We start from the raw sequence: 22,483 nt of genomic DNA, 5'->3' as shown, positions 1-22,483 counted from the left end.
CCACACAGCCCCTCCACTGGCCACCCCCCCTGACATGCTCAAACAGAGGGACATGACCCAGGGTTAATGAGAGGTCAGAGAGCTAGGGGTCTCATTTGCATTGTTGGTCCCTCCCTCTCTCAGAGGATGAAAAGGGGAGGGAGAGATTAGGCTCTGTTCAGCTGTGGGGCCACAAAAGGCAGGATCAGTAATGGTCTCCACCATGGCCTGGTGCCTTCTCCTCCTCACCCTGGTCGCTCACTGCACAGGTGACTGGATGCAGGGACATGGGAAGGGGCACTGAGAGGATACTTGGGCACTATTTCCTTCTCTTGTCTCCAGAAACGATCACCGACACTGTGTCTCTCCCCCTTCCAGGGTCCTGGCCTGTGCTGACGCAGCCACCCTCAGTTTCTGGGGCCCTGGGCCAGAAGGTCACCATCTCCTGCTCTGGAAGCACATACATCCGTATTTTTGGTGCGAAATGGTACCAACAACTCCCAGGAAAGGCTCCTAAACTCCTCATACGTGCCGGTAGCAATCGACTCTCAGGTGTCCCTGACCGATTTTCTGGCTCTGATGCTGGTGACTCAGGCTCTCTGACCATCACTGGGCTCCAGGCTGAGGATGAGGCTGATTATTACTGCCAGTCCTATGATCCTAGTCTCGGTGGTCACACAGTGCTCCAGGCCTGTGGGGAAGTGAGACAAAAACCTGCTGTCCCTACAGCAATTGGGCTTCCTATGCAGGTCCAACTTTTTGGCCTAGTCAGCTGCTGTTTTTTTTTTTTATATAAACTGGGGTCTGAGTCCCACCTCAAGGAATTTGTCTACAAAGTCTTTCCACATTCTCTTAAATTTTTCCTTGAAGCCTGTCCTTGGGAGCAAGATATTGTGTGATTTATTAAATTGAGCACAAATTCCTAGGTTCCAGGGGCAGCCTCTCCTGAGGAGAGTCCATGACAGGTCAGGGTAGAAACAGGGTCTCTGTCCAATATGTGTTTTGGTACCAACAACTCCCATGAGTGGGGGACCAAATCCTCATCTAGGTTGGGGGTTAGACCCTCTGAGGATACTATCAATTCTCTGACTCCATGCCTGGCAACTCTGGCTCCCAGACATGTTAGACCTGTGCTGAGGTCTAAATTGAGGCCATTCCTCACTGTCCCTCTTGTGACAGCATGTCAGGGCTCATCCAAGTCCCTGTCCCATGAGAACTGAGACCAGAACCCCTTTCTCATTGCTAAAGGAGGAGGGGCCCACGTAGCCACTCACCCAGGCTGTGTACTGCTTCTTCTCTTCCTGCTTTCACCAATATGGGTCCAAGTGGAACCACCTACGAGTGGAACCACCTAGGAGTGAGGGGTTCTCCTTCCCACTGTCCTCAAAGACACTCACTGCAGCCCCTTCCTAGACAAAGGATCTCACAGGACAGAGAAAGGTTGTTTCCCCCATTAGTGATGGATAGGATGTAGCAGGTGCAGTGTGATGATCTCAGGCTTGGCTTCTGAGAAATCTGAGCTCTCCATTCTTGGCCAATTACCTATTTCTAGAAGTTTCCAGACCTATATAGTTCTCTTAATAGTCTTCAATAGGAATCCCTGTTTTTTTTTTTTTGCTCACTGGGGTAATTTCTTCTGTCACAGTTGAACCAGGCCCAGGGCATCTATGGCTGAATGGTATTTTGGGTCTTTGGGAATAACTCCAAGTCTAATCTCATCTTTACTGAGATCTAACCAGTAATTTTTCTTGTTCACTTCCATTGTCTAATACTTGGAGAAAGACGTCAAATAATAACATTGAGGTCACATTTCCCTGTTCCTGAATTTGTAGAAATGTCCTCCTTCTAGCCACCTCATTTGCTAATTTCGTGACAATGGGGCTGTGTTTTATGTGTGTGGGAGAGTGTGCTATCATCGTATGAGTATCTCTGTTTCTATTTTATGTGGTTTTTATTAGGGCTTTGATTTCAACTTAGTCAAAGGAAATTTCAAGGTCTAGTGATATCATGTTATTTTCATCTGTTGACTTATTAATATGATATCTTAGAGCATTTATTAATATGAAATCTTTATATCTTCAATAACTCACTATGGACACAGTATGAATGTATTAATCTGAAAATGGAATCTCACTGTTGACATTTTAATTTAGAAAACCTGTATCAATATTTCATAATATTCCACAATTTTCATTTTTCTTTTCTTTAATAATAATTTTTATTATGTTATGTTAGTTACCATACAGAACATCCTTAGATTTTGGTGTAATGTTCCATGATTCAATATTTGCATATAACACCCAGTGCACCATGCAATATGTGCCCTCCTTAATACCCATCACTGGCCAATTCCAATCCCCCACCCCCGTCCCCTCTGAAGCCCTGTTTATTTCCCAGAGTCCACAGTCTTTCATGATTCATTTCCGCTTCTGTTTATCCCCCCTTCATTCTTCCTGTCCTTCTCCTAACAATCTTCCTATTTCTTATGTTCCATAAATGAGTGAAACCACATGATAATTGCCTTTCTCTGCTTGACTTATTTCACTTAGCATAATCTCCTCCACTCCCATCCATGTTGCTGCAAATGATGGGTAATCATTTTTTCTGAAGGCTGAGTAATATTCCATTGTATATATGGACCACATCTTCTTAATCCAGTCATCTGTTGAAGGGCATCTCGGCTCCTTCCACAATTTAGCTATTGTGGACAATGTGCTATGAACATAGGGGTGCATATGGCTCTTTTCTTCATGATGTCTGTATCATAGGGGTAAATACCCAGTAGTGCAATTGCTGGATCATAGGGTAGCTCAATTTTTAAATTTTTGAGGGAACTCCACACTGTTTTCCAAAGTGGCTCTACCAACTTGCATTCCCACCAACAGTGTAAGAGGGATCCCCTTTCTCCACATCCTCTCCAACATTTGTTGTCTCCAGCCTTGTCAATTTTTGCCATTCTAAGTGGCGTAAGGTGGTATCTCAATGTGGTTTTGATTTGAATTTCCCTGATGGCTAATTATTTTGAACATTTTTTCATGTGTCTGTTAGCCATTTGTATGTCTTCATTGGAAAAGTGTCTGTTCATATCTTCTGCCCATTTTTTTTATTTGATTATTTGTTTCTCATGTATTGAGTTTGAGAAGTTCTTTGTATATCTTGGATACCAGTCTTTTATCTGTAGTGTTATTTGCAAATATCTTCTCCCATTCCGTGGGCTGCCTCTTAGTTCTTTTGACTATTTCCTTGGCTGTGCAGAAGCTTTTTATCTTGATGAAGTCCCACAAGTTCATTTTTTCTTCTGTTTCTCTTGCCTTTACAGATGTGTCATGAAAAAAGTTGCTGTGGCTGATGTCAAACAGGGTGCTGCCTATGTTCTCCTGTAGGATTTTGATGGATTCCTGTCTCACAACAAGGTCTTTCATCCATTTGCAGTTTATCTTTGTGTATGGTGTGAGAGAGTGGTCAAGTTTCATTCTTTTGCATATAGCTATCCAATATACCCAGCACCATTTATTGAAGAGACTATTTCCACCAGATGTTTTTTCCTGCTTTGTCAAAGATTAGTTGCCCAAAGAGCCGAGGGTCCATTTCTGGGTTCTCTATTTTGTTCCATTGGTCTATGTGTCTGGTTTTGTGCCAGTACCATGCTGTCTTTGTGATCACAGCATTGTAGTACAGCTCGAAATCTGGCATTGTGATGCCCCCAGCTTGGTTTTTCCTTTTTATCAATTCCTTGGCAATTCGGGGCCTTTTCTGGTTCCACAGAAATTTAAGGGCTGTTTGTTCCAGTTCTTGAAAAATGTCATTAGTATTTTGATCGGGATAGCATTGAAAGTGTAGATTGCTCTGGGTAGCATGGACATTTTAACTATGTTAATTCTTCCGATCCATGAGCAGGGAATATTTTTCCATCTTTTTGTGTCTTCTTCAATGTCTTTCAAGAATGATTTGTAGTTTCTAGTATATAGATCCTTTATGTCTCTGGTTAAGTTAATTCCAAGATAACATATGATTTTTGGTGCTATTGTAAATGGGATGGATTCCCTAATTTCTCTTTCTTCAGTCTCATTGGTCGTGTATAGAAATGCAACTGATTTCTGGGATCTGATTTAGTATCCCACCACATTACTGAATTGCTCTAAAAATTCTTGTAGATTGAGGGTGGGGTCTGCAAAGAGAGACAGATTGACTTCTTCTTTGACAATTTATACCTTTTATCCCTTTTTGTTGTCTGATTGCTGTTGCAAGGACTTCTAGTACTATGCTGAATAATAATGGCGAGATTGGGCTTCTTTGTCATGTTCCTGATCTTAAGAGAAAGGCTTTCAGCTTTTCCCCATTGAGAATGATATTTGCTGTGTGCTTTTCATAGATGGTTTTTATGAAATTGAGGAATGTACCCTCTATCCCTACACTCTGAAGTGTTTTAATCAGGAAAGGATGCTGTCTTTCATCAAATGATATTTCTGCATCAGTTGAGGGGATCATATCGTTCTTCACTATTTTCGTGTTGATATGATCTTTCACCCTGATCAATCTGTGAATGTTCAACTACCCTTCCATTCCAGGGATGAATCCCACTTGGTCATGATGGATAATACTTTTAATGTACTGTTGGAGCCTATTATCTAGGATCTTGTTGAGAATTTTGGCGTCCATATTTATCAGGGATATCGGTCTGTAGTTCTCCTTTTTGATGGGGTCTTTGCCTGGTTTTGGCCTCATAGAATGAGTTTGGTAGTTTCCCTTTTGTTTCTATTTTTTGAAACAGCTTCAGGAGAATAGGTACTATTTCTTCTTTGAATGTTTGGTAGAATTCCCTGGGGAAGCCGTCAGGCCACGGACTCTTGTTTTTTGGGAGGTTTCTGATGACTGCTTCAATCTTTTCATTATTAATCAGTCTGTTTAAATCATCAATTTCGAGGGAGGGAGTTAAGATGGCAGAGGAGTAGGGGTCCCCTTTTTCAGCTGGTCCCCTGAGTAGAGCTGGATAGGTACCAGACCATCCTGAACACCCACAGAATCAGCCTGAGATGCAGGAAGATACATCTTGATCTCTACAAATGAACATCTCCAGTGATATGTATAGAGGTACGAAGGCAGGAGCCATGAAACCGTGCACAGATATCAGAAGATAAACGGAAGGCAGAGGGAGCCACTGTGTTCAGGCATGGGGAAGAGGTAGCACCTGCACTGGGGAGCAGGCTGACCCGCGGACCGGCACCCGCAAGAGAGCAGACTGAGACCATGAGCCAGGGAATGCATGTGACCACATTGAAAACCAGAGCTCCAGAGTGCGCGAGCCACACTGAAACGGAGCTCCAGAATGCTCGGGGGTGGCTGGCAATGTTAGAAACACAAACGGCAGAGACCTGCCGGCCCTGGAAGTGAGGGCTGGGATGCTGGGTGTGGGGCGCACATCCCGGGATGCTGTAGGGTTTAGCAGCACCAAAAAAAAAAAAAAAAAAAAAAACAGAGTTAAAGTGGCCAGGAGAGCCCAGTGGAGGGTGGACTGCGATCCCTCTGTTCTGAGACAGATGAAGGATTTGGCTACTGCTGCTCTGACTCTTAGAAGAGGCACAGCAAACCACCAGGGAAAGCTGCCAGAGAACAAAAGCCTGGAAATACTGGCTCACAGTGTGCCTATCACTATCCCCCCTCGCAGGGGACAGGAAAACTCTACCAAAGCAGGGTTGCCTGAATATCAGCATGACAGGCCCCTCCCCCAGAAGGCAGGATGAAAATTCAAGAAGACCACATCCCTAAGGTCCCTATAAAACAAGTGCACACTGCATGGGTCCTGGTCAATAATTTCGGCCCTGGACAACCCCGCAACCTCTCCTCATTAGAATGACGAGAAGGAGAAATCCCCCCCAGCAAAGAAAAGACAATGAGTCTGTGGCCTCTGCCCCAGAACTAATGGATATGGATGTAACCAAATTATCAGAAATGGAGTTCAGAGTAACAATGGTCAAGATGATGTGTAGACTTGAAAGAAAATATTAACGAAAATACTAACAAGAATATACAATCTCTAAGGGTGGAAATGAGAGCGAATCTGGCAGAAATTAAAAATACTATGAATCAAATGCAGTCAAAACTAGATGCTCTGACGGCCAGGGTGAATGAGGCAGAAGAACAAATTAGTGAATTGGAGGATTGGTTAGTAGAAGAGAAAGCTAAAACAGAAACTTAGCTCAAAAAAATTCAATCTCTAGAATATAATTTATGGGAGATTACTGACTAAATGAAACGTTCCAATGTCAGAATCATCGGCATCCCCGAGGGGGTGGAGAAAAATAGATGTCTAGAAGAGATATTTGAAGAAATTGTAGCTGAAAACTTCTGTAATCAGGCAAAGGAAACAAGCATTCGTGTCCAAGAAGCAGAGAGGACCCCTCCCAAGCTCAACCATGACAAACCTGCGCCACGTCACTTCATTATTGCATTCGCAAATATTAGATCCAAGAATACAGTATTGAAAGCGGCCAGGGCAATGCAGTTTCTCATGTACCAAGGCAAAGGTATCAGAATTACGTCAGACCTGTCTACACAGACCTGGAATGAGAGAAAGGGTTGGGGGGGGGCATTTTTAAAGCTCTATCAGAGAAAAACATGCAGCCAAGGATCCTTTATCATTCAGAATTGATGGAGACATAAAGAACTTCCACAATCGCCAGTCACTGACCAATTTTGTAACCACAAAACCAGCCCTCCAGGAGATATTAAGGGGGTTTGTATAAAAGTAAAAAGGCCCCAAGAGTGATACAGAACAGAAAGTCACAATCGATAGAAACAAAGACTTTACAGGCAACATGGCATCATTAAAATAATATCTCTCAATAATCTCTCTCAATGTAAATGCCCTAAATGCTCCCATAAAACACCACAGGGTTGCAGATTGGATAAAAAGACATGACCCATCCATTTGCTGTCTATAAGAGACTCATTTTGAACCTAAAGATACATTCTGACTGAAAGTGAAGGGATGGAAAACCATCTTTCATGCCAATGGACCTCAAAAGAAAGCTGGGGTAGCAATTCTCAGATCAGACAGAGTGGATTTTAAACTAAAGTCTACAGTTAGAGATACAGAAGGACACTATATTATTCTGAAAGGATGTATCCAACAAGAAGATATGACAATTATAAATATCTATGCCCCCAACAGGGGAGCAGCTAAATACACAAGCCAACTCTTAACCAGAATAAAGAGACATATAGATAAAAATACATTAATAGTAGGGAACCTCCCACTCCACTATCAGCAATAGACAGATCACCTAAGCCGAAAATCAACAAAGAAAGAAGAGCTTTGAATGCCATACTAGACAAGTTGGCCCTCAGAGATATATATAGAGCACTACACCCCAGAACCAAAGAATACGCATTCTACTCTAATGCACATGGAACATTCTCCAGATTAGATCATGTTCTGGGTCACAAATCAGGTCTCAACTGATACCAAAAGACTGAAATTATTCCCTGTATATTCTCAGACCACAATGCTTTGAAATTGGAACTCAATCACAATGAAAAATTTGGAAGAAACTCAAACACTTGGAGACTAAGAACCATCCTGCTCAAGAATGATTTGATAAATCAGGAAATCAAAAATCAATTTAAACAATTTACGGAGAACAACAAGAATGAAAACGCAATGGTCCAAACCCATGGGACACTGCAAAGGCATTCCTAAGGGGAAAACACATAGCCATCCAAGCCTCACTCAAAAAATAGAAAAATCTAAAATGCAGTTTTTATATTCTCACCTCAAGAAGCTGGAATGGCAACAGAAGAACAGGCCTAATCCACTCATGAGAAAGCAGTTGATCAAGATTAGAGCAGAGATCAATGAATTAGAAACCAGGAGCACAGTAGAGCAGATCAACAGAACTAGAAGCTGGTTCTTTGAAGGAATAAATAAAATAGATAACCCACTGGCAAGACTTAGCCAAAAGGATAGAGAAAGGACCCAAATTAATAAAATTATGAATGAAAAGGGAGAGGTCACAGCGAACACCAATGAAATAGGAAGGATTATTAGAAACTTTTATCAACAGCTTTATGCCAATAAATTAAGCAACCTGGAAGAGATGGAGGCCTTCCTGGAAACCTATAAACTACCAAGACTGAAACAGGAAGAAATTGATTTTTTTTAACTATAACTATTAACTATAACTACTAGAAGTTATAGGGCAATTCAGTAATGTGGAGGGATACAAAATCAATGCTCAGAAATCGGCTGCATTTCTATACACGAACAATGAAACTGAAGAAAGAGAAATTAGGGAATCCATTCCATTTACAATAGCACCAAAAATCATATGTTATCTTGGAATTAACTTAACCAGAGACATAAAGGATCTATATACTAGAAACTATAAATCACTCTTGAAAGACATTGAGGAAGACACAAAAAGATGGAAAAATATTCCATGCTCATGGATTGGATGAATTAACATAGATAAAATGTCCATGCTACCCATAGCAATCTGCACTTTCAATGCTATTTCAACCAAAATACCAGTGACATTTTTCAAAGAACTGGAACAAACAGCCCTTAAAGTTGTGTGGAACCAGAAAAGGCCCTGAATCGCCAAGGAATTGTTGAAAAGGAAAAACAAAGCTGGGGGCATCACAATGCCAGATTTCAAGCTATACTACAAAGCTGTGATCACAAAGACAGCATGGTACTGGCACAAAAACAGACACATAGACCAATGGAACAGAATAGAGAACCCAGAAATGGACCCTCGGCCCCTTGGGCAACTAATCTTTGATAAAGCAGGAAAAAACATCTGGCGGAAAAAAGACAGTCTCTTCAATAAATGGTGCTGGGAAAATTGGACAGCTACATACAAAAGAATGAAACTTGACCACTCTCTCACACCATACACAAAGATAAACTCCAAATGGATGAAAGACCTAAATGTGAGACAGGAATCCATCAAAATCCTAAAGGAGAGCATAGGCAGCAACCTCTATGACATCAGCCACAGCAAACTTTTTCATGACACATCTCCAAAGGCAAGAGAAACAAAAGAAAAAATGAACTGGTGGGACTTCATCAAGATAAAAAGGTTCTGCACAGACAAGGAAACAGTAAAAAAAAAAAAAAAAAAAAAAAAAAAAAAACTAAGAGGCAGCCCACGGAATGGGAGAAGATATTTGCAAATGACACTACAGATAAAAGACTGGTATCCACAACAAATGGATCATTGAAATTTACATCAAAAACCAGGGATGTACTGTATGGTGAATTATATAATATAATAAAAATATTATTATGAAAAAAAAGACTGGTATCCAAGATATACAAACAACTTCTCAAACTCAATACACAAGAAACAAATAAACAAATCATAAAATGGGCAGAAGTTATGAATAGACACTTCTCCAGTGAAGACATACAAATGGCTAACAGACACATGAAATAATGCTGAAAGTCATTAGCCATCAGGGAAATTCAAATCAAAACCACATTGAGATACCACCTTATACCAGTTAGAATGGCAAAAAATGACAAGGCAGGAAACAGAAAATGTTGGAGAATATGTGGAGAAAGGGGATCCCTCTTTCACTGTTGGTGGGAACAGAAGTTGGTACAGCCACTTGGAAAACTGTGTGGAGGTCCCTTAAAAAGTTAAAAATTGATCTTCCCTGTGATCCAGCAATTGCTCTACTGGGTATTTACCCAAAGATACAGATGTAGTGAAGAGAAGGGCCATATGCACCCCAATGTTCATAGCAGCATTGTCCACAATAGCTAAATTGTGGAAGGAGCCGAGATGCCCTTCAACAGATGATTGTATTAAGAAGCTGTGGTCCATATATACAATGGAATATTACTCAGTCATCAGAATGAACGATTACTCAACATTTGCAGCAACATGGACGGGACTGAAGGAGATAATGCTAAGCGAAATAAATCAAGCAGAGAAAGACAATTATCATATGGTTTCACTCATTTATGGAATATAAGAAGTAGGAAGATCATTTGGAAAAGAATGGGAAGTAGAAGGGTGGAGGTAAACAGAAGAGGGAATGAGCCATGAGAGACCATGGACTCTGGGAATCAAACTGAGGTCTTCAGAGGGGAGGGGGGGTGGGGGATTGGGATAGGCTGGTGATGAGTATTAAGGAGGGCACGTATTGCATGGTGCACTGGGTGTTATATACAAGTAATGAATCATGAAACTTTACATCAAAAACCAGGGATGTACTGTATGGTGACTAACATAATATAATAAAAATGTTATTAAAAAAATAAAAAATAAAGGGTTTTGACTAGCTGCTGTCATGCCAAAAAAAAGACATTTCTAGTATTATCAGTTATGCTGTTTTAAATTGGATTTTCAAACATGTCTATATACTATAATATAGCAAACATCTCGGAAGATACTTAAGTGTACATAATCCTCATCACAGAAATGGTAATACAAATATTTTATTTTTCTCCACCCATCTCTTACTCATTTCAAATTGTCCTGGCGTTGACCAGAGGCTCCTACCATGGAGATGGTCAGCAGGGGAATCCAGGTATGACACTGACTCCTATTGCCTGGGACTTACAGCTGTCAAGTTCCAGAATAATTCTTTTACTTCCTAGTTCGCGCCTTGACCCTCTTGTGAAAGACAATGTGTTGTGTGCTTCACATGTAACAAGAGGTGGCTCAGACATCCAGTCACCAGATCTGTCAGCCATGGGCTCTGTATGTGCCTGTCTGCACATGTCTGAGGACACTTAAAGGTGCTGTAAACTGGAGGTTCTTTCCCAGACTCCAGACCAGCTGGCACCTCATGCAGCCAACTGAGGCCTGAGACTGACATGTGGCCACAGCCCTGGCTCTCGTCTTACAGAGGACTTAAATCTGTGAACCATGAGAGCCTGTGGACTCTGGGAAACAAACTGAGGGCTTCAGAGGGGAGGGGGTGGGGGAATGGGATAGGCTGGCGATGGGTATTAAGGAGGGCACGTATTGCATGGTGCACTGGGTGTTACAGGCAAGTAATGAATCATCGAACTTTACATCAACAACTAGGGATGTACTGTATGGTGACTAACATAATATAATAAAAAATATTATTAAAAAAGAATCTGTGCACACGAAGGCGTCTTAAAGCTCGCACTCATGCACCAACGCCTCCATGGAAGCAAACAGCAGCACCCACATTAGTTTGCAATTGTGCTTCTCTTCAGTGAGTTACTCCATGCAGTGTGTTTCACTGTTGGAAGAACCTGGATTTATTATTTTAGCAATGATAAAAATTAATGGTTTTCAGGTATTATTCCATTTATGGCATAATTCACACCTCTTACTCCTTAACATGCCTATAGAAAAAAATTCTAAATTCTACTACAATTAGTTGGTTGATTGTGTACTGACAATATTTATGGTCATCAACATGAACCACACCATATGCACTTTTGTGCATGTGACATCCATCTCGACGTGTCTTACTAGAGAGTCAGAACTGGACACATCTCTTTACTCTGGAAAGTTAGATGGGATGTCTGGGTCCAGCTGTGGATCAACAGGGAGCTCAGGGCTGCCTGGTCACTGCTATGACCCCCCTGCCCTGTCCTCCCTGACAGGAGGTCCACAGCACCTGAGTACCCCTAGGAGTGAGCTTTTCCTCAGGGACACCCAAGGGCCTTTACAGACTCAGAACTGGACTCAAATTAAGTTCTAGGTCAGAGTTTTCACATGCTCCTTTCCCTGCATCCTCCTCTCTAGGGCCCCACTATGGGGGGTAGAAGGAGAGTGCTCTTCAGACAGGTCACTCTCACCCGAGAGTCTACTCCTGATGGCCTTGGAGCTGTTGGGCTTCTCCAGGGAGCTGGGGGTGGATGTGCATGAGGGGCCACTGCTTCAGGGATGTGGGTGGCTGTGAGGGAGACTGAGGGGATCCCCGGAAGATCTGTAGATTTCAAGGTGCAAAGCTCAGGGTTTGCTGCATGCTGGCCTGTACATGTCTCATCCCTATTATCACCACCTCCTTCTGTACCTGATCTGTAGACTGTGAAGCCAAGAACCATGCTGGGAACAGTGGTGGCACTAGGTCCATTGTCTGGCCAGTTCCTGTCATGACACAGCCCCTCTCTGTCTTCAGTGGTTCTATAGACACTTGTGGCAAATCATCCATCTCCTAGGGAGAAGACAAACCGCCTAAGCAGGACTGCAAAGGAGATGCTGGGAACATAGATGGAGTCTTCACCCTCATATCTGCTAGGGATACAAAAGGTCAAGGCTAAGGCAGCTAAGAGTTAAGATATCTTTAAAGAGATGCAGCAGGTGCTGTGACTGCACTCCGTTCCCTGTGGGGCTCGTGCCCCTCACTCCGAAAGCCAATAGGGAGCTCGGGGACACTCCAGCATGTCAGGAGCACAATGGATAGACACCTGGAAAACTTAAAAGCAGGCGATCCATGAGCATGAGATGGTTGGCAGGAGGAGAGAACTGGCAACTTTGAGAGCTTGTGATCCTCAGACACCATGCTCCTCAGCTCACGCTTCTCTGGGAGATGTCAGTGTTTGCTCTGGACCTCTATGGGCTCCTAAGGGGAGCCACGTGCAGATGCTTTAAATCTTGGTCCAGAGAGAAACCCCTGTGCCCTGGCAGTGGAATATTGACCTCAAAAGGAAGCTGGTTTGTAGGAATGCCCGGCACTTAATTTACCCATAAACCTGTCTCTGTAAATTTGAGTTGAATCAATCTCTGTACTGTTGTTCATTGAGTTATTGTTAACAAATATACCCATTTGTTGTGCTGAAAAAGCTTGCCTTGGAAGGGAAGGTGAAGACAGGGGCCTGCCTCCCTGCCAGAAGTGTGTGCAGATTGCATGACCGTTCCCTATGGGTATTGCTTTTCTGTGACAGATCATAAACTCTTGTCCCCTTGTGGTTTGCAATCACCTCCTGTCTTGCTTTGGCCACAAAATATAAATAGAAGAGACATGCTTCTTGTGAAAAAAGGAGTAAGAGCCTGTGCTCACCCTGCTCTTTGGTCTCCCCTTCTGCCTTCCTGACCTCCATTATTCCAAGGATGGCTCCTAACCCAGTAGAGCATGGGAGACACCTGAGCATGTGGAGAAGGCAGCGTGAAAGCAGTTTTTTTTAAAAAAAAATTTTATTTATTTATGTGACAGAGAGACAGCCAGCGAGAGAGGGAACACAGCAGGGAAGTGGGAGAGGAAGAAGCAGGCTCCCAGCGGAGGAGCCCGATGTGGGACTTGATCCCGGAACACCGGGATCATGCCCTGAGCCGAAGGCAGACGCTTAATGACTGAGCCACCCAGGCGCCTCGTGAAAGCAGTTTTGATCAGACGTGGGAGATTTCGTGACCCTTCAGCTCATGATGAAGTGGTCCATATGGGAATCCTCCTCCTCTTTACTCACAAGACACTGACAAGGGCATGCACAGTTCTGGAAAATCACAGGCAGTCACTGATGGCACCTCCCTGACCCAGAGAGTGCAGAGGAGGGTTCTGAGGCAGTGGGAATTTGATTCAGGAAGGGCTAAGAGCATGGGGATAAATGCAGCACCTGTGCAGAGCATTCATCTCACTGGATGGTCCTTTGTCCTCCAGCCCAAACTATGGCTGATGCAGAACTGCAGCCACAGTGCTTTGAGAAGGCAAAGAACAAGAGAACATGGACCCTCAGGGAGAGATGTCTGGTCTCACAAGCAAATGGGCAGCTAAGATCTGAGGTGGGAACAATCCTGAATGGGTGATTGTGATGGAGCCTCAGGACCTGTCAGAACAGCAGTGACTGTAAGGTCCCCTTGTCCTATTGTAAGAAATTGCATAACGGGAGCAGAGTGGTTTCAGCAAGAAGACAGTGTGGGAGTTTCCAGTGTTCTTCTCCTTCCAGAAACATCAATTTGAATAAGAATCCACACACAAGAATACTTCCATGATAACTGATGATTCCAGGTGAGCCATTACAGCACTGGGTGGAACAACAAATAAGAAAAGATTCCTTGAAGAGGGAAGGAAAGAGTTTCACATGACACCTGTCACGCTTTGGCCCACCTCTGAGAAAAGCACTCCCCTGGGAGGCAGAGTGACATGAGCACCTGACCTCAATGGACACCACAACCCCTGCCTGCACCAGGGCCAGGCTGGCTCCCACGGGCCCTGGCTCCTACAGCCCACTGCTGTGACCCAACATTTTTTGGAGCCCATGCATCTTCCATGGCCCTAGGTTTCCCACCACTTCCCACAGACCCAGGCCCCACCTGGGCTATTGTGAACAGAAGCTGCTGACTGGTCCCAAACTGGCTACCAGGAGGCCAGGCACCTAGACTCTAGGCCTATACTGTAGACCACTGAACACAGCTGGCCTCTGTGCCAGGCTAGCTGCTTGCACCCAGGGGACAGAAGGACCCCATCAGAACCAAGATCTCGCCTGCCTAAGAAGCAGCCCTGGCCTGAAGCCCCAGGTGCCTGAAGGTCTCCTGCATATCCAATCTGTGTGCACACACATCCATCTAGGGCCATGCTGACCATCATGGACTTCATCTCCAGACTGGCTGTCACAGAAACAGGCCCCTTGCCTGAAACTATGGACCCAGCCTCTCAACAGTTTCACCCAAATGCAGACTCTCAGCCCATCCTAGCACCAGGCCAGCCTCTACAGACCCAGACATCAGCCCCCACCCAGTGGTCCTCAGGGTGGGGGTCCTCCAGGCCCCCCAACATGAACTCTGGTCCCAGGCCCATCACTGAAGAATGTGGAGATAGACATGATGCTTCCAGCTACAGAGTAAGGAAACCACAGGAAGCAGGTAGCTGAAGGGGCAAATTGTGAGCACAGGAGACACCCTCCGTGAGCATATAAAATGCAGAGTATGGGTGAGGTGGGTGACTGTCTTATAACATTTCATTTAATGACATATAAGATCACCATTTGTCAACAAAATGGTATATAGAGAGCTCAAGGCCTAACGTGTGAGCAAGGACATTGTCATTTCAACATTTCAACCCAGTCCTACTAAGGACCCTAGCAGGAAACTTGCGGGGGGAAAGAAAAGGAGGTTTGTCCATAGAATAAAAGATTCCAGAGAGAAATGAACGATGGAGCCAAGAAATTTTTTGATTTGTCACTGGTACAACAAATAAAGGTACAAATATACAAATAAATTGATATGAGAGTATTTTGAACCCATTGCTTTAATGCACAAGTGATGGAACTCTCTGTGAACCAAACCATGGATGTGCAAAGATGGACAATGACCTGGTGAACCACAGTCCAGCTGGATTCCCAGGGCTTTGGGCCATGCGACCAGCAGGGGGAGCTGTGGGGCTGCCCTGTGCTCTTTACACAGCTGCTCAGTGAGGAGCCTTCACCCAAAGGACTCTGGGCCTGGGGGCAGGGCCCCGTGAGACCTAAGGGGACCCAGCAGCTGGGTCCTCTCTGGCCTGGTAGAGTCCCCTGAACAGGAACATGTGAGTTGTCTCAGCACCTGCTTCCTCCCAGGGCTCTCCCCAGGGGGTGAGACCACCTCCATCCTCTTCAGTGGAAGAGTTTACTTATAAAAATAAGCATAACGGAAATTTTACTATTCTAATCACCCCTTATTGTGCAATTCAGAGATATTGAGTAGACTCCCAATGCGGTGCACCCATCACAACTATCCATTTCTAGAACTTGTTCATCATCCCCAGCAGTAACTCTGCACCCAGTAGGGGGATGGGTACCCGGATTTGACAGCAGAGCCAGGCCTCCAGGAGCCCACGCCAGTGCAGGAAGCAGCAGAGAGCAGACGGCAGCATCGATGGTGGCTCTTGGCTGGTGTGGCCTCACCCAGCACGGAGCATTCATTGGACTGTGCTTCTTACCCCAGCTTGACCACGTGGATGCACTGTGCCCACCGTGGCAAGGGTGACCATGTGCCCACTGCAGGGTGTCCAGTAATCCCTGCTTTGTCTCCCAAAGTGTGCCGGGAAACATCAGTGAGAACGTAAGGATCTCATTTGGGGCATCTGCTCTATGATTCATGCAAATTCCTATCTGAATCCCCTACAAAATCCATGTCAGTTCTCCTCCAGAAACCTCACAAAGGCCCTCTTTTCAGCCTATGTCCTCCCTTGTAGTCAAGGGGAACTTATGCTTCTTTCTGGGTTTTTTATTCTGTGGCATTGATCTATGTGTCTCTTTCTAGGCCAATACCATGTTTTCATTCCTATAGCTTTGTAATATAATTTGAAATCAAGAAGTATGATGCCTCCATCTTTGTGCTTCTTTCTCAAGATCACTTTGGCAATTTGAGGTCTTTCTTGCCCTATACAAAATTCAGGATTTTTTTTTTCAATTTCTCTGAAAAATGTCATTGGAATTTTCATAAGAATTGTATTGAATGTGTAGATTTAATGTCATTTTTTTTGTGGAGAACACTGGATTTAGGAATTACATGCAGGTTGCACGTGAGTTGTAAGGATGTGTCTAAGATGACACCTATGTCCGTGGTTCAAAATTTGAATGGATGATGATGGTCCAAATGAAAGAAGAGTTACAGATTTTAGTAATAAGGTAAAGAAAGTGAGAATCTGCATTTTTCTTTTTTATTTGCTAGATTTATTTTTTAATTCAAAATTATTTACTGAGCACCAGCTAAGTATCAGCAAGCTCCAGGTCCTTAGCGCTGCCAGGAGCAAACAAAATTGTGTAGATCATGGACACATGCTGGGTTTTCATCTGACTCACTATGAAAGACAGTGATCAGATGTCCTGTGTGAAGTTCAGAGGGAACCATGAAGCATTTGTAGGAATAGGACATACAGTTCTATGTTAAGTGAGAGTTGTTGGATACAAATATATATTGCCGTTATCAGTGCAGAAATGAATTAGATAAAATCACTGGGGAAACAATTGTGTTGATATTTACAGCATGAGTATAACCATGTCTGGCATCTAGGAAGTATTAGAGATGGATCTGATGAGTAATTAAATAAATCTCACACTGAGGACAGAGGACGTAGGGCACCAGGAATTTCTGGATCACGAGACTGAGTGATGTCCTTGAAACTCCCACCCCTCTGTCCCCAAATGTACAGAGCCATCTAGATGAGCCTTGTGTTTGGTGCAGGAGACCCCTTCACCCCTGGTGTCTCCCCTTAGCGTTGGGTGTTCCTGGCTGTATCCTGGGAGAGCTGTTTTGTTGACAATCTACTGTGGATGTTCGGGGGGGGGGGGCGGGGAGCAACAGAAGAACCACTTCTCACTTCTTTGTAATTCTGGTCTCTCCTTGAAGAATTCCTTGCACATTGTTATTAATGAACTCTGTCCCATCAGGTGCAGAGCAGACGGTTATGGGGACTGGTTGGCTAGGTCGTCAATTGTCCTGACGTGAGAGAGAGATTGGCTGCCCCTTCAGCATCCCCCATAGACCCTGTGGAGGGGTGTGCATGCCCTCTGCACTTCTGCTTACTGGGTGCAGGATACATCCTTCCTGACGGGTCACTCAGCTGTGGCCCCAACAACACAACTAGGTAAGTGGTGGGAGGAGCACAGGGTGATTCATGCTGAGGAGGCCATGTCTCTGAAGTAATGACTGAGGTGTGGTGGCGCCTGCAGCACAGGCAGGGGCCCTGGGGAATGAGAAACCCCTGCCCTGTGTGGGGATGGGGGATGAACCAGGCAGGCTGAAGTCCAGAGTGTCCCTCTCTCTGGTCAGCTCCAGGATGCCCCTCCCAGTCAGAGGTGAGTCTGGATTCTGAGACAGCAAGGGGGCTGTGAGCCTGTCCGTGTGTGTCTGTGGGGTGGGGTCTGTCTCAGCTGGGCACCCAGGCCTGGAGCCCTGCCTTGTGCCCTCTGCTCTGTGCTCACTGGGGCACAGGAGAGGTTGCCAGCCCCACCCCAAAGTCAGCTTTCCCCAAATTTAGGCCCAGGGCCCCAGGGGAGGGAGTGATTTGCATGAAAGATTTCTCTCTGCTCTTCCAGGAGGGGAGAGGATAAGAGAGGCTTTGTGCAGGTCTCTCACTGTGGGCTCAGAAGAAAGAGCCTGGGGCATCTCCACCATGGCCTGGACCCTTCTCTTTATCACCCTCCTCACTCTCTGCTCAGGTGACTGTCTGTGGGAAAGCAGGAGAATTGATTATGGGGTCCCCTGGGTTTCTTCTTTCCCCTCTTTTTGAGAACACACTGGGGGCAAAACATGAGACTCACCTGTGCGTGTCTGCACTGCTCTGTTGCAGGATCCTGGGCACAGCCTTCACTGATACAGGAAGGCTCTATGTCAGGGGCTGTGGGACAGAAGGTCACCCTCACCTGCATTGGAAATGCCAACAATGTTGGATCATATTCTGTGGGCTGGTACCAACAGACTTCTCAGGGTGCCCTCAAAACTGTGATGCTTGGAACCACTAGGCCCTCAGGGATTCCAGCTCAGATCTCTGGCTCTGACGCTGGGAACATAGTCTCTCTGATCATCTCGGACCTGCAGCCTGAAGATGAGGCTGATTATTACTGCTCAACATGGGACAAAAGCATCAACAATGACACAGTGCTGCAGGCCCATGGGGACCTGAGACAAAAACCTGTCCCCATGGTCACAGGAAGACTGTGGAGGGTCTGGGGATCTTAGTCTCTGAGCACAGAACAACATTACAGGGTCAGTGAGTTACTCTCCCTCATATTGTTTTTGTGGTTTTTTGTTTTTTGGGATTTTTTTTGTAAAAATGTATCAAAATAAAACTATTGAGATAATGCCATAAAGTTCACTCACTTAAAGTGCACATTTCAGTCGTCTGTAGTGTATTTACAGAGTTGGACAACCTCCATCCTGACCTAATTTACCACATTTCCATCACCTGCAAAGAAACCCCTGACCCACCAGCAGTGTCTCCCTGCACTCAGCGATCTGTGGCCCCCAGTTTCCTCCTGTCTGCAGGGAGCTCCCTACTGTGCACATTTCACAGGGGCTGAACCACCGAACAGGCGCCATTGTAGGTGCTCCGTTCACTGGCAGGAGCAGCGTGTGCACTGCTGTGGGGAAGTCAGCGCCACCGTCTGTAAATACAGGAAGCACTTCACTTTTGTGCTGTCGTGCTTGGGCAGAGGCCATGCTAAACTTCTGCATGGTTCCAATTTTAATATAGAGGCTGTTGAAATAACATAGTTATTTTCCCATAGTGGTCTCTAAAGTAATTATGGGTTTCTATTTTTTTTTTTAGATTTTATTTTATTATTTATTTGACAGAGATAGAGACAGCCAGCGAAAGAGGGAACACAAGCAGGGGGAGTGGGAGAGGAAGAAGCAGGCTCACAGAGAGGAGCCCGATGTGGGGCTCGATCCCAGAACGCCGGTACCACGCCCTGAGCCGAAGGCAGACGCTTAACCGCTGTGCCACCCAGGCGCCCCTTGGGTTTCTATTTTTTATTGGTATTTTTTACTGTCTGTTATCTATCTCCTTGTCATGTGTTTATTTTGTAGATTTCACCATATCCATTTTTTTTTAATTTGAGAAAGAGAGATACAGAAAGCATGAGAGGGGGTAGGGTCAGAGGGAGAAGCAGACTCCCCACTGAGCAGGGATCCCAATGCAGGACTCGATCCCAGGACTCTAAGATCACGACCCAAGCTAAAGGCAGTTGTGCAACCAACTGAGCCATGCAAGCACCCTCTCCATACTCCATTTTATGCAATAATTTAGTCAGTGTGGTTTTGATGTTATGAAAAATAATATTATGTGTTAATTAGACCTTTTTTCAAAATTTTATCTCATATATTTTTACTTGTGGTGGGAGGTAGGCTATTGTGTCCTTTGACTTTTTTCCTATTCTCCTGTGCCTGGCAGATACTAATGTCTCCTTCCCCTTCTTTTACCACCACTGAGGTATTTCCAGGGCTCCCCTCCTGACTTTCTCACCCCATATGCCCACAGCACTGCCTCTGAGACCTCCTGTCTCCTTCCTGCTCACCCTGGATGCCTGTCCTGTGGTCGGGGCTTGGGTCTCCCCCTCGCTCTCCCGTGTCTTCACACTCAGAGGACTGTCTCCTCTGATGGTGGTTCAGGCCACTGCCAGCTTCCCCTTCTGGCTCCCACAGACTTTTCTGGAGCTGACTTCTCTTTCCACTGAAGCTCATGTCTTTTGGTGTGAACATGGGAATGAGTCTGTCAGGATTCTGTCATCAGTTTTTGTGATTACTTATTCATTTATTTTCACTTCCAGATTGTGTGAAATTGGTACATGACCTGTCTCATGTGTTATAAGGGTGTGAGTCTTGTATAGTTTTCTGTCTTCCTCATTGTGCAGGTGTTTTTCAGAGACGTGATGGGTATTTCAATTTTTCTTGGTGGATATCACTTCAGCTATCCAGACTTTTTCATGAAAAATGTGTTTAAATATTTAAAAAAATAAAATAAAAGGAGACCTTCTTTAACAATAGCTATATTTTAAATTACTTACTTTATTTCGTTTCTACTTGTATCTAACATTAGTATAAAGGGTAATAATGACCAAAGATAATTGTTATGACAATTATTACTTACCATTTCTCTGCAATTTCTTATTAATATACAATGAATGTAATTACAACCACAGGTAGAGAGTAGGGAGAAGTAAGCCAAGCTTTCTAGTTACAGGATGAAATATATTATGTAAAAGTGTCACCGGACTACTGTGAGTTCACTTCTTGGTGAGGTACAGGAGAGGCTCTACTAGGTGTTGTCACACAAAAACTTTATTTGCAATAAATAAGGAGATCAGGGGGGAAGAATTTCCAAAGCTGTGGCTCCCTGAGTGAGGGTGAGCAAGTTCCATCATTCAGGGTTAGGATGAACATTCACAAAGGGGAGGTTTGCCATCCCAGGTAAAGGTGGGCATAAGGTTGTGCAGGGTTACTGAGAACACAAGCTGTGATGTGTCCTGTGGTGTGTTAGTGAAGCTTGTGCTCCTCCCGGGGCAGAAATTTAATATTATAAGGAGGCAGAGGTCACTGTAGGACACTCCATGGTCCATCTGCACAGGTGGAGTTGGTGGGGGGGCTCAAATTGGTCTGGGCTGCCAAGCTCTTCCTTCTGCTTGTCTCTGAAGTATATGGTTTACATTCCTGTGAAGAAGAAGGGGTGTCCATGGGGGTCTTGCTGGTGACAGTTTTAATCTCATTAACCCTGTGGGGCATGGTTTCAGTCCTGCTAAAACAACTCAAGAATGTGCATTAGGTCAAGATTTACTTTTGACACAGCACCGGGAGTTTTACCACTGAGTTACTGTCTCTGATGTGATTAGACTCTTTCCTGACCTGGTAGAGACTGTTAGTTTTTCCATTCCTTTTGTTCCCATAAAATCCTCACTTCTCATGTTTTGGTATTTCTGTGTTCTAGACACCCCTAGGAAGTTCTGCAAGATGTGTGCTGGGCAAGTAGAGCCAGCAGGGTACTGATCATGGAAAATAGCCAGGGACAAAGAATCTTGGGTCAGGAAAGTTGCCTCTTCTTTCCACCCCCCGCCAGGTACCCCTAACATTTTCTGCTTATAGAAGTCCTATTAATTTACTTTAAAAATATAGCACTGATAAAATAATTGAGCAAAGTCATTAGAAATATAGAAAATATAGTTCCTATTAATTATTTAAATAATAATTTATATAATAGTGATGCTATCCATAAGTTAAAAATAGTGAAAATGACTCTCTTAATATTATTAAGACAGTAAAAGTGTTAATGTTACCTGGCACAGAACCGGTTCCAAACTCAGGTTGGGCCGTTTACTGCTGGAAAATCAAAAGTCAAGAGACAAATGATGGTGGGAAGGAAAGGTTGCTTTATTCAGGAAGCCAGCAACCTGAGAAGATGGCAAACTAATGTCTCAAAGACCATCTCCCCAGTGCAGAGGAAGTCAGAGTGTTTTCCAGGGAAAGGTGGGGAAAAGGTGGGGCCTCCATGCAAGAAAAGGAGCAGTTGTGCAGGCTGCTAGTCTGATGGGGACATGACCCTGAACAGACTTGCTGGCATCATTGGCAGCTGTTTCAAATATAGTCAGGTCTTATCTTCCAGGAAAGTTGGACCCTTCATTCCTCAAGGCCAGTGGTCTGCAAATCTCAGAGAAAGTCAGTTAGTTCTGCTACAGACCAAGGGACAAAGGTCAGCAAACAAGGAGTGCATAACCTTGGAGCAAGGTCACCCTTAAGACCAGCGGGACTGCTGTTACAACAAGAGGATACATGCTCAGATATGTGCAATCTGTATATTAAAGGAAAGTGTAGAATTCCCTGAAGAATATGAAAGCACATTGTTACTGTTTTATAGTATATTTCTTTTGTGTGTGTGTGAATGATCTGAACATTTCTAAGCTTATTTTCATCTTGTTTTCACTTTTTGTGAAATTCTTATTCATATCATTTGCTTTTTTTAAATGAGATTTTTGTTTATAGTGTTGATTAGTAAGAGCAGTTTAACATTAGATCAGTCCTGTGAATCTAGCTTTCCTTTTGTATAGAAGAGTTCTCAACATTGCAAAGCTACACATAATTCCTATATTAGAATAACTGTA

General features: G+C 44.2%; 1 non-coding gene and 1 pseudogene across 2 annotated transcripts; one reads left to right on the top strand and one right to left on the bottom strand.

The window, feature by feature from the left end:
* The first annotated feature begins 171 nt into the window (after window positions 1-171).
* LOC148107423 (immunoglobulin lambda variable 1-40 pseudogene) lies at window positions 172-878 on the top strand (annotated as a pseudogene). The gene is made up of 2 exons (XR_015722299.1): window positions 172-248; window positions 358-878. The product of XR_015722299.1 is annotated as an immunoglobulin lambda variable 1-40 pseudogene (transcript).
* Window positions 879-19,001: 18,123 nt separating this feature from the next.
* LOC148107422 (U6 spliceosomal RNA) lies at window positions 19,002-19,104 on the bottom strand. The gene has a single exon (XR_015722392.1). It is a non-coding gene; the product is annotated as a U6 spliceosomal RNA (small nuclear RNA).
* Between the last annotated feature and the right edge of the window lie 3,379 nt (window positions 19,105-22,483).

The sequence above is a fragment of the Ursus americanus genome, chromosome 30 (genome assembly GCF_024610735.1).
Source record: "Ursus americanus isolate L20-20 chromosome 30, mUrsAme1.1.p, whole genome shotgun sequence".
Lineage (NCBI taxonomy): Eukaryota > Metazoa > Chordata > Mammalia > Carnivora > Ursidae > Ursus > Ursus americanus.
Note: the sequence above shows the minus strand (reverse complement) of the source record. Positions and strands in the feature narration are given on the sequence as shown.